General features: G+C 37.8%; 1 pseudogene; it reads left to right on the forward strand.

Moving 5' to 3' along the window:
• The first annotated feature begins 1,485 nt into the window (after positions 1–1,485).
• Positions 1,486–4,975, forward strand: LOC114034309 (annotated as a pseudogene).
• Positions 4,976–12,886: the final 7,911 nt, after the last annotated feature.

A 12,886-nucleotide genomic window follows, 5' to 3' on the forward strand; every position in this document is an offset into this window, starting at 1 on the left:
TCATCCATTCTCCCTCGATTTTACCATGTACTCACCTTCTTTCTTGATCACATATTTCTCTAATAAACTCCTTCTCTTTAAATAATATCCTTTTTATCCTGCTTCTCTTTCATAGACATTCATTGGAAAATTGTTTGCGTATTAGGATTCTTTTCTTCACATGGCCAAGGATGCCATTCATGTTCCTGAGTGCCCTCACACTGCTGACACATTGAGCTTTTAATCTAGTAAAGCTTCCAAATCATTTTCAGAAAACTGCTGTCTAGCCATACCTCCCCTATCTGGTATTTGTGAAGTTGACACATAAAGTATAAGGTAAATATAACAATGAAAATTTAATGTAAATTTGTCTAAGTTACTTGTTTGTTAAACAAATATTATGTAACTAGAATGCTTTTGAGTGCTGTGATAAACACTATGTCCAGAACACTTAAAGAAATTTTAAGGCCTAATCAAGAGATATTTATACAATCATAGATGTAGAACTGAAAGGAGCCTTAAGGACCATCCAGTCTAACACTTAAATTTTACAGATGAAGAAACTGTTGCTCAAGGAGCTTAAGCAACATGCCCAATGTTATTTTTTCTTTTCCTTCTGACGTGACATAAATTTTTAAAGTCCTTATCATATTTTGTTTTCACACAACAGATATTTCTCAGGGAAAAGCCCTGAACAAGTTTGCTGCTTCCCTCCATCCCATATTCCCTGAAAACAGTTATGCAAACCCTCCTACTAGTGTGATTTTGATTGGTAAGTGCAAGAGTTACTTTCTACTTTTGTAGCTAATTGATAATTAACTGAAAGGAAGGATATGCCCATCAACTTTTTAATAAAAGAGTATCAACATTTACCAATAGTATTTCAAGATATGTGAGAAGCAGAATGCTACAGTGGACAGACTTAGTCTTGGAGTATGGAAGACCAGACTCTAACACATATTAAATGTAGCCTCATGGGAAAGTAACCTACCCTTTCCATACCCCAGGAAATTCTCTAAGCTGCAAACTAATGGCTAATCTACATTGATGGAGGGTGCTTCTACATTCAGAATTCCCTACCTTAATGAAATTATGTCTGAATCAAAAGAGAAAATAATAAGTCAAAGAGATATTATTGTACCAAAATATTAGGATCGAAAATTTTGGCAAAAACATTTTGTTTTTGGCATTAGAAAAATAAAATGGTTAAGCCAATAACAACAAACTGTTCAGAGTATTTACTCTGATCTCTTGCTTTCTAGCATAATTCATTTTGAAGGAATATTTTTCAAACTATTTCAGCTTTGAAGCAAACCAAGTTTTCTCATACAAATTTACACAATTGATTTCCAGTGCAGAGCTAGTCTCTGGGTTCCTTTCCATCCAGGTTTGTATTTGTATCAAGAACTGGAAATTTATGATTCATCTCCCAAATGAGGACTCAGATTCCTTCAGCTATTACAGAAGAAAGACAACTGGACACAGATGCTTAACCAATAACGGATCATGACTACCATGGTCAAGACTAATGCCAAGGCAGCATATCAATAAAAGCATCATTTCATTTAAAAACAACAAAGTATTAATCCAGTTTTTAACTCACTTTCCTAATAACATATAACTATTACTACAACTGGCTATGATTTCTAAGATGCAGAAGAACTTTCTGAGTGCCAAGATGATTCAAAACTCTTGTTCATATAGGTCAAAGTCCACTCTAAAAATAATTATTATTTATAATATTGTAAGTTAGAGCCACTAGATGATTTATTTTAAACAACATTTAATTGAAGAAGATTCTAGCACAACTATAGAACTGAAATGGAAATAATAATAATTATAATAATAGTTGACATAGTGTCTGGCACATAGCAAGCACCACATTTAATATAATTATAATAACATTTGTTTCTTTTTTCTTGGGTTTTATTGGAATTCAATTGGGGTCCTTAATTTCAAAATACATTCTAAACTATGATAAATTCAGTATCTTCTTGTATTGCCTAAACTTCAAACATCAAAAAAGAGTGTATGGAATGTCAATAACTATTTTTTAAAACATAGTAAGCACCATATAAATGCCGGCTATTATTATAATTAGGCAGCAAGGTAGCACAGTGGATACAGTGGTGGACCTAAACCAAGAAGACTCATCTTCCTCAGTTCAAATCTAGCCTCAGACACTTACTAGCTGTGTGACCCTGGGCAAGTCACCTAACCCTGTTTGCCTGAGTTTCCTTACCTGTAAAATGAACTGGAGAAGAAAATGTGAAACACCACCAGTGGCTTTGTCAAGAAAATTCCACACTGAGTCACAAAGATATGGACATGACTAAAAAACAACTAAACAAAATTATTATTATTATTATTATTATTATTTGTTATGTAGCACTTTAAAGTTTGTAAAATGCTTTACAGATATTATTTCATTGGATCTTCACAACTATAGTAGATGCTATTACTTGTCTTTATTTTACAGATGAGGAAACTGAGGCAAACAGGGATTAAGTGACTTTTCCAGAGTCATGCAAGTAGTAAAAATATCCAAGGCTGGAGCTAAATTTAGGTCTTCTTGGTTCCAGCTCTAGGTACCATCCACTGTTCCACTAGATCCTTAACTTCCCAAAGACTAAAAAGGCCTAACCCCACTTTAATCAACTCCCTGAGTTATTCTACAGGTAGCTAATGCTCTATTCTTGTTTCAAAAATGAGGAATCAGAAGCTGGAATTGTGAGTTGGATTAGCTACATGTTCAAAGAGCTCCTGCTGAGACAATAGCATTTTTCTCCATCTATTTCTGGTTCTTCTAAGTATCTAGTAGCAGCTGCCATATTAACTGTGATTTTTCCTTAATAAACTTAGGAATCTCACCTGGGCTACATAAGAGACATTTATAAACGACAATTAATTGGTCCTATGGCAAAATAAAAATTTTACCTAATAACAATAACAATAATAGCAGCTAACATTTAGATACCTCTTCCTATATGCCAGACACTGTGATAAGGACTTCACAATTATTATCTCATTTGATCCTCAAAACAACGCTGGGAAGTAGGTGCTATTATTTCCCCCTTTTTACAGATGAGGAAGCAGAGGTTAAGTGACTTGCCCAGGTTCGAAAAGCTAATAGGTGTCTGAGGCTAAATTTACACTTGGGTTTTCCTAATTCCAGGCCCAACACACTATCAACCAAACCACCTAGCCAGAAGTAGAAACAATTCCCGTGGAGTTCATCGCAATATTTGGCTTGTATCTTTTAACCTTTAATGAAACTATGCTAACAAGTTGTATCCATACAGAAGTCAAGATAAATGTGCTATAATAGACTATTATCTTAGACTGATCTCAAAACTTGATAGGTGCCTTTCAATGAACATTTTCTCTTCAAGTCCCCCTAAATATAGATGAAATCTGGTGCACAAAAGCTACCCATAAGATAAAAATCTGTGCAAAAGACAGTTTGTCATACAAGGAAAGGGGCAGCCTATTCACTAGAAGTCCACAAGGTGGACAAGAAGGATTTCACGGTGACTGGACTCTATAGGTAGTGATTTGGAAAAGGACTTACACAGGGAGGCCAGTGTGATGTATATACATTGTGTGTACATTGTTTCAGACCTTTCAGCTAAATTCAATAGTATAGAGTCTCATAGTATCTAATGGTAGACAAGAATCATCATCAATCTCCAAAGCAGAGAGTGATGAGAAAATTAGATGGATTTGCATGGCATCAAGAACTTCAGAAGGAAAGCCATGGGCCTAAATAACTGAAATCTTGAAACGGGCCCAATGTTTTAATCATCTAGCCTTTCAAGAAGGTTCTAGGTCAAGAATCACATCTGTTCTCTCTTTTCCAAGGGTATTCTGGTGGTTAGGTATTGGTCAGTAATCTGTTTATATTCACTACTGGTTCTGGACTAGTGAGACAAGACAAAGCAGCTGAGATTAAGTCCAGCCATGCTCTCTCAAGTTCATCCTAAAACCCATTGGCCAATTGATCCATTAATATTGCCCCATTTTCCGTGCTAAATCCTTGTCTATAAAATGTTAGGATTATACATGACTGATACATGCCTCAACTAAGCTACTGCATATGCCATTTGGTGAGCCCAGCATAAATTTGGATTCCAAAAACTTTCACTAAATTACTGGTCTTTCATCAGAGTCCCTCTTCTATTATTGGTGTCACGTGTAAGGTGATAGGGTAGGGGGAAGCTGGGGATAAGTTTATGAGAACTCATCAATTTTATTAGAACCTAAGAGAACAGAAGAACAGTCTAATGCAGGAATTTTTAACTTTTTCATGTGTCACAGACCCATCTGGCAATCATGGACCACTCTGAACCACTTTTCAAAATAATGCTTTAAAGTGCATAAAATGAAAACATAGAATTATCAAGGAAAACGAGTATATTGAAATATAGTTTACTTGTTTTTAGTTCATGGATCCCAGATTAAGAATTTTGATCTAGGTGGTGGCGGTGCTTCTGAGTGCTACGGCCCGTGGGGAAGGGAGGGAGCTTAGGGTTAGATCACATCAACCCCTGCCAGGAGAAGGCTCATGCGAGACTTCAAGAGATTGCAAAAAGACCCACCTGTGGGTGACAGCAACGAACCGTCTGAAAACAACACCAGGCTGTAGAATGCAGTTATATTTGGGCTAGAAGGCACACCCTTTGAGGATGGTACCTTTAAACTAGTAATAGAATTCTCAGAAGAGTATCCGAATAAACCTCCCGCTGTTGGGTTCTTATCAAAGATGTTTCATCCGAATGTCTATGCCGATGGTAGCATATGTTTAGATATCCACCAGAATCGTTGGGGTCCAACGTATGATGTATCCTTTATTTTAACATCAGTTCAGTCTCTGCTGGATGAACCTAATCCAAACAGTCCTGCCAATAGCTAGGCGACGCAGTTTTATCAGGAAAACAAACCAGAATATGAGAAAAGAGTTTCAGCTATTGTTGAACAAAGCTGGAATGATCCATAATAGACAACTGCTCTGTTCATCCTCATCATCATTGTTGTGTATAATTTACCTCTCAGTAGAAAGGCTACCAGAAATTTTAAGTGGTGCAGGTTTTAAGGATTTGCATACCTAATGTGTCTGCAAAAAAGAAAAAAAAAAGCCCTTCAGCTTAGAACCTTTAAAAGCTTGTGTATCTTGATTAATGTACTTTTTATTGCATGGTATGAACTAAGTTATTGCTACATAAATTTGTAATATATCCTGTTTGTGTTTTTTTTCCCAGTGTATAATCTTGGTGTGAAGTTTTCATGACTGAATATACACATTTCATAAATCTGTACTTTTTTCAAATAAAAAAAGAATTTTGATCTAGTGGATTATGAGATGGGATAAATTAGCAGGGGAAGCAGGGTATTCAGATCCTCCAATCAGGTTTACCTTTTTTTCACAAGAATCCACCTAATTCAAAAGTCTGTGAAGGGTTCCTATTTTTTGTGAAACTAAATCTCTAACTCTATATAGGGAGAAAATTATATTAGTTCTCCATTGTTTTCTACTTCCACCAACACTGCTAAGCAAAATTTGGTTCCATATCTATAAAAAAAATAGTGGAGTGAAGCAAAGAGCTTAATATTCAAGAAGGTAAGAGGAGAGGACTTTGTGTTTTGTCTGATTGCAGGTCATATTCATCATGGGAATCTGAGAACCTTTATTGAGGCAATTTCACTATAGGATAGGCTCAAGAATAAAGTACTTTGAGAACCAACATCACAGTCAAAAGAGATCTGGTCTACCTGTTTATTCCAAGTCCTTATATTTTACACATCAGTGTCATTTTTTTTTCAGTTATTCAGCTAAGGTGAGGAAGTAGTGGTATGTGACTGAATTGACTCTCTTTAAATGCCAATTGATATAGAGAAAATCAAGAGTGGCTGAGTGGCACCGTGGATAGGGCACTGGGTCTGGAGTCTGGAAGACTCCATCTTCCTGAGTTCAAATCTGTTCTCAGACACTTACTAGCTGTGTGGCTGTGGGTAAGTTACTTAACCCTGTTTGCTTCAGTCTCCTCATCTGTAAAATGAGTGGAGAAGGAAATGGCAAACCATTTGTCAAGAAAACCCCAAATGGCATCACAAAGAGTCAGACACATCTGAAACAACTAAACAACAATAAAATGGAGGAAACTGGCAACACCTAAACTAACCAAAGAGATTATAGATCCATTTAGAGGGAATGACTTATTCAAAGAAGACAGCTGGGGTTATGTCTTCCAAAATACTACCACTGGTGGGCAGAGAAGCAGTCACTCAGAATCAAGAAGGTAATGTACATTGTAATTTGGTTTAAAAAAAGTCTTTTTTCTTTTTTTAATAATTTTTAAAAATTTTTTTCAATACATGTAAAAACCATATGTAACATTCATTTTTTTTCAAATTTTGAGTTCAAAATTTTTTCCCTTCCTCCCACTCTTTTCTCCTCCCTAAGACAGCAAGCAATTTGATATAGGTTATACATGTGCAATCTTGTAAAACATATTTCCATATTAGTTATATCGTAAAAGAAAACACAAATTTAAAAAAGCATGAAAAAATGAAGAAAGTGAAAAATAGTATGCTTCTATCTGCATTTAGACTCCATCAGTTCTTCCTCTGGAGGTGGATAGCATATTTCATCATAAGTTGTTCAGAATTGTCTTGGATCTTTGTATTGCTGAGAATAGCTAAGTCACAGATGATCATCATACAATATTGCTGTTACTGTGTACAATATTCTCCTGATTCTGCTCACTTCAGTTCATTTAAGTCTTTCCAGGTTTTTCTGAGCGTGTCCTACTCATCATTTCTTATAGCACAAAGGATATGAACAGATAGTTTTCAGATGAAGAAATCAAAGCTATCTATAGTCAAATGAAAAAGTACTCTAAATCATTTTTGATTAGAGAAATGCAAATTAAAACAACTCTGAGGTACCACCTCATACCTATCAGATTGGCTAATATGACGGAAAAGGAAAATTATAAATATTGGAAAGGATTTGGGAAAACTGGGATACTAATGCACTGTTGGTAGAACTGTGAACTGATCCAACCATTCTACAGACCATTTTAAAACTATGTCCAAAGGGCTATAAAACTGTGTATACCCTTTGATCCAGTAATACCTTTGATAAATCTGTTCTCCAAAGAGATTTTAAATGGTGGGGTGGGGGTGGGAAAGGATCTGTTTATACAAATATATTTATAACAGATGGTAAAGAATTAGATATTTAGCCAAGATGGCAGAGTAAGAGGTGAGTCACTCTTACCCTCTCTTATTAACTTCTGAAAGCCCAGAAAACATCATGCCAGGAAAAACCTTGGAACAGCTAAACCAGAAGAAAGATGAGGTGCAGCAGTCCAGTAACCCAGGTAGCTTGAGGGATTAATGGGAAAGGCTCGTCTTACCTTGAGGGAAGGGGAGCCATACAGAACCAGAGGCATCCCAGCAAGCTAGTGGAAAGTCCCACCTCAGCATACCAGGAGGAGATCTTGAAGCCCAGGTGGTGGAGCAGGCAAACACCAACAGCTGGACCCCTGAGTGCCTCATTGAGGGTGGGGGAACCGGTGGAAACCAACTTGGAAAACCACCAGGTGCCTGGACATTCTACAGTAACCAACCCTCCCAGTGCCTCAGCAAAACTAAGGGAAGCAGAGCTCCAAGGGGTCCCAGGCATATAAACACCCTACAACATCCATCTGAAAGGAGTTGAAGAAAGCAAAAGGAAGGAAAGGCCTGGGTGAGCAGGAAATCTCCAGGAGCCACACTATCCCATCCTACCCCTAGAGTTCCCATGTTGCTGATTACAGCCCAACACCAGGTAAGCTGCCAGAATCCTACAGACTCCAACTGCCAGCATTGGAGGCCCCAGCACACAAAGCCACTGACCAGACCCTAGGCTCCCAACACAAGAAGCTTGGGTCAGTGCCCTCTGCTTTCTAGCAGGAGAGCTCAATCTCTTTAAAGGCCAGGAAATAAGCTAACACCATGAGCAAAAAGAAACATACGATAGATTCTTATTATGGGAAGAGTGAAGATCAAGGGAGAAATTCTAAAGAGGACAACGTCTGGAACCTCATCTGGAACCTCAAAAGGGAATATGAACTGGTCTGAAGCCCAAAAAGCCTTCTTAGAAGAGCTCAAGAAGGATTTTAAAAGTCAAATGAGAGAGGTAGAAGAAAAAAATGGGAAAAAAAACGAGAGGTATGCAAGAGAGAGTCAATAGCTTGGACAAAAGATAGCCATAGAAAACAAGTCCTTAAAAAATAACTGGCCAACTGGAAAAAAAGTACACTGAAAAAAACAAGTCCCTAAAAAATACAATTGGCCAAATGGGGAAGGAGGTACAAAATCTAATAGAAGAATTACATATTTAGGAGATGTCCATCAATTGGGGAATGGTTGAACAAATTGTGGAACATGATTGTAATAGATTTCTAATCTTGGTTGCATTGGTTTTGCTTGTGCGAAACCTTTTTAATTTAATATAATCAAAATTAACCATTTTACATCTCATAATATTCTCTATCTCTTGTCAATGTCTTTTTCTTCAGGTTGTCACAGATTATAACCTTCATGTTAATTCTAAATGCTAAATTTGAATTGTCTTAGGAAGATCATAAAGATCACCTGGCAAGATAAGATACCAGACCCTGAGGTCCTTTCTTGGACTAAATTGCCAAGCATTCAAATTCCACTGCAGAGAGTACAACCATGATGGCCTGGCCACGTTGTTTGAATGCCAAGCACACTCTTGCCTAAAAGACTATTTTATGGAGAGCTCACACAAGGCAAGTGCTGACATGGTGGTCAGAAGAAGTGATACAAGGATACTCTCAAGTTCTCTCTTACAAACTTTGAAATTGATTGTATGATGTGGGAGACACTGGTCCAGGACTGCCCAGCATGGCGTGCCCTCATCAGAGGGCAAAGCAGAATTGAAATACCTCAAAAGAAATGCAAGATACGTAAATTTAGAGCACCCACACCAAATGTTCACATGTTCTATGTGTGCCTGGCCTGTGATAGAGCATTCTGAGCTGGTATTGGTCTGATCAGCCACAGTCGGATGCACTGTAACTTGACTCTAATGTAGTGATGTCATTTTGGTTCTCTTCAAGAATAAAGGAAAACAACCATACCAACCAAACACTAAATGCTAACACTATAGCACTAGATATTCTCCAGTAAGTGGAATCATTCAATGTCCATGATTAGTCTTAGTTTTAGCCCTCTATGTTGCTCTATGCAACTCACAAATGATACTCTACATTTATAGACCCATTATTTCTAATCTTTTCTCTCTATGCTCTCACTTTTGCCAATCTCATTCATTCTCACAAGTTTAGATTCAAATGACACCCCAAATCTATATATTCAGGATTTGTAGCCTTTGGAAGGAAATTCACTATATTAAATTCTAATAAGAGAAGTGTAATCTTTGGGAAGATATTGATAGATCAAGTTAGAACAAGGTTCTAATATAGGAGACTGCATCATAATTCGTAACTATAAATGATTCTGTGGGGACTGCTATTGATGGTGGGGGTATACTGAAGCAGAGTATCCTGGGAGAGAGATTCAGAAAGGGTGAATGGAAATGAGCACTACAATAACCAAAGAGTGAAGAGGGCAATCACAGAGGAAATCTGACAAAAAATATCTAATAAGAGAACCCAGGAAGAGGGAAGAAGAAATCAGAATTACTCTCATAGAATAGAATACTCCCAACATGGGGTTCCTGATGCAGGCTTTTGCATCATGGGTGGTCTAATTTGCATGTCCATCATCTCATCAGCTGAAGGCCATTCTTAGAATAATAGCTGCCTCAGCATATTCCTATCTCTGAGGAGCTTCCCCTCCTACAAGGCAATAGGGCTTAGATTTTGAAAATAAATGTCCAGAAAACAGCATCTTCATCCTATGCAGTTGCCAGGGCAACACCTGCTACTTATGGCATCATGGAGAAAAAGACTAGAAACATGGGAATTTAATAATCCTTCATAAATAGATAAATGTCTATAAAGGTTTTACTTGTCTTTTAAGTGGAGGTGATTTCAATTTCTAGGTCAATTAAGTTGGAGAACTTAGTAAAGTTAGCCAGTACAACTGAGATTCCAGAATAATTGTCTGGTGACTGAAAAAAAAAATTCATTCTGCTTTCAGCTACTCTTTATGAGGCTATCCTTAACTGATCAATGCACTGTTGTGTGGAGTGAAACCAACTGAGCTCTTTCTTTTGGAACAATATAAAACTATCTGCATTTGGTCCCTCCCTAAATGAATTCCTTTTCTCCCAGAGCCAACCTCACTTGCTCAGAAGTCACAAGTTTCTTCTCAAAGTGACAAATAGAGAGAGGATGCTGGCATGTTGGGACAGAGAAGAGTTCAAATTTCCTGCAAATACCTTAACAAAGCTCTAAAAATGTGCCAGAAGAAATGATGATGAAACCAAAAAGAATCTATTATAAATTTTTTGGTGCAGCTAGGTGGCACAGTGCTGGTTCTGGAGTCAGAAAGACTCCATCTTTCTGAATTCAAATGTGGCCTCAGATATTTACTGGATGTGTGACCCTGGGCAAGTCGCTTAACCCTATTTGCCTTAGTTTCCTCACCTATAAAATTAGCTGGAGAGGAAACAGCAAACCACTCCAGTATCTTTGCCAAGAAAACTCCAAATGGGGTCACAAAGAGTCAGATATGACTGAACAACAATAAATTTGTTCATATAATCTATGACTGCACAAAAATTCTGCTGGAATTCTCTACAAGTGTGTAGTAGAGTCAGGTTAGGGTAGGTAGAAGGCAAAATGCAAAAGTATCTGGTCTCACAGTAAGCAAAAGCAAAAGAGACATATCCAATGCAGATGACCCAACAGACAGGACCATACTAGCACTCAGGACCAACTCAGGATAACCTAGGGAGAAAAGATAGGGCCAGATGAGCACTCAACATGGGTGACCCAAGGGCCCCACTCATACCTGTGGCAGCAGATAAGGCCAGAGTAGCACCTAAGACCAGGATGAGGTGACCAACAAGCCTTGTCCCAGGCAGAAGATAGGACCCGACTAACACCCAGTGCTAGGAGACCCAGTGACCCTTTCTGTAGTAGGAGACAAAGTCAGAGCAGCAGCTAATCAGTCTAGACCCAAACCACAGCAGGGCAGGAAGCTAGAGAATTCCTGAATAACACATGGGCCATCTCACCTGGAAAATAAGAAGGAACAGGAAAAGACAGAGAGGAGTTCAAGATGCAGGGCAGAAGAGGTGATGGAGTCATAAATAAAACAAACTTCAGCACTAGGAAGGAAAGTGGGAAAAGGGGATTAAAAGGGAAAACAAGAAAGAATAAAAGCCTGGGATGGAGCAAAGAGAAGAAAAAAGGGGCCACAGAGCAAAAATGAATCATCATTTGTAGATTGTAAGTATAAGGCAAATTCCTCTTTCACTTCTTTACTCTTAAGAGGTCCAAGGGAATGAATATAGGAAAAAGTACAAGGAGACTTGCGATGCTAAAAAAATATGCAATTAACAATCAACCATGGATAAATAGGGGGCAGAGCCAAGATGGCAGAGTAAAGGCAGAGACTTGCCTGAGCTCTTCCAAATTCCCTCCCAAACTTTAAAATAACACTTCATATAAATTCTGGAGTGGCAAAACCAATATAAGGATGGGATGAAACAATTTTCCAGGCCTAGCAACTTAGAAAGTTGGCAAGAAAGCTCTATCTCACTGGGATGAAAGTGGAGTATATTTCAGTGCAGGCTGTGCCCTAGCAAGCCAGGAGAAGATCTCACCCCAGCAAGCCAGTATCAGGCAATGCCCTAGAAGGCCATGCTCTGGCAAACCAGCAGTATGCTGCACCCTGAGAAGCTAGTAATGCCTTGACAAGCCAGCAGCAGGCCTTGGTATGATAGAATCAGCAGCAATAACTTCTGGAGGTCTCAGGCCACAGATAATAAGGGGGTCAGACAACTAGTCAGAAGGCAGAAGGTATATATACACATATATACGCCCCACCCCCACCACCACCACCACCACCTCTCCCCAATCATACAAATAGGCTGGAGAAATGAGCAACAAAAAAAATAACCTAACCATAGAAAGCTATTATGATGACAGGGAAGATCAAAACACAAAGTCAGAAGAGGAAAACAATATCAAAAGGACTACATGCAAAGCCTCAAAGAAAAAAAAAAGAATTGATCTCAGGCTCAAAAAGAATTCCTGGATGAGCTCAAAAAGGATTTTAAGAATCAAAGAAGAGAGGTAGAGGAAAAATTAGGAAAAGAAATGAAAGTGATACAAGACAATCTTGAAAAATGATTCAACAGTTTGGTAAAAGAAGCACAAAAAAAAAAAAGAAAAGAAAACGATAAAAATTTATTGAAGAAAACAACTCTTTAAAAAGTAGAATTGGCTAAATGGAAAAGGAGGTACAAAAACTCACTGAAGAAAATAATTTCTTAAAAATCAGAATTGGGCAAGTGGGTGCTCATGACTTCATGAGGCATCTAGAAACAATAAAACAAAATCAAAAGAATGGAAAAAATATAGAAGAAAATGTGAAATTTCTTACTGGGAAAAAAAAATAATCTGGAAAATAGCTTGAGGAGAGATAACTTAAGAATTATTGGATTACCTGAAAGCCATGATCAAAAAAAAGAGGCTAGACAATACATTTCACGAAATTATAAAGGAAAATTGCCCTGATATTCTAGAACCAGAGGGTAAAATAGAAATGGAAGGAATCCACTGATCACCTTCTGAAATATATCCCAAAACAAAAACTCCTAGGAATATTATAACCAAATTCTAGAGCTCCCAAGTCAAGGACAAAATATTATGAGCAGCCAGAAATAAGCAATTCAAATATCATGGAGCTCCAGTCACGA

The sequence above is a fragment of the Vombatus ursinus genome, unplaced genomic scaffold (assembly GCF_900497805.2).
Source record: "Vombatus ursinus unplaced genomic scaffold, bare-nosed wombat genome assembly UNPS02008961.1, whole genome shotgun sequence".
Taxonomy (NCBI): domain Eukaryota; kingdom Metazoa; phylum Chordata; class Mammalia; order Diprotodontia; family Vombatidae; genus Vombatus; species Vombatus ursinus.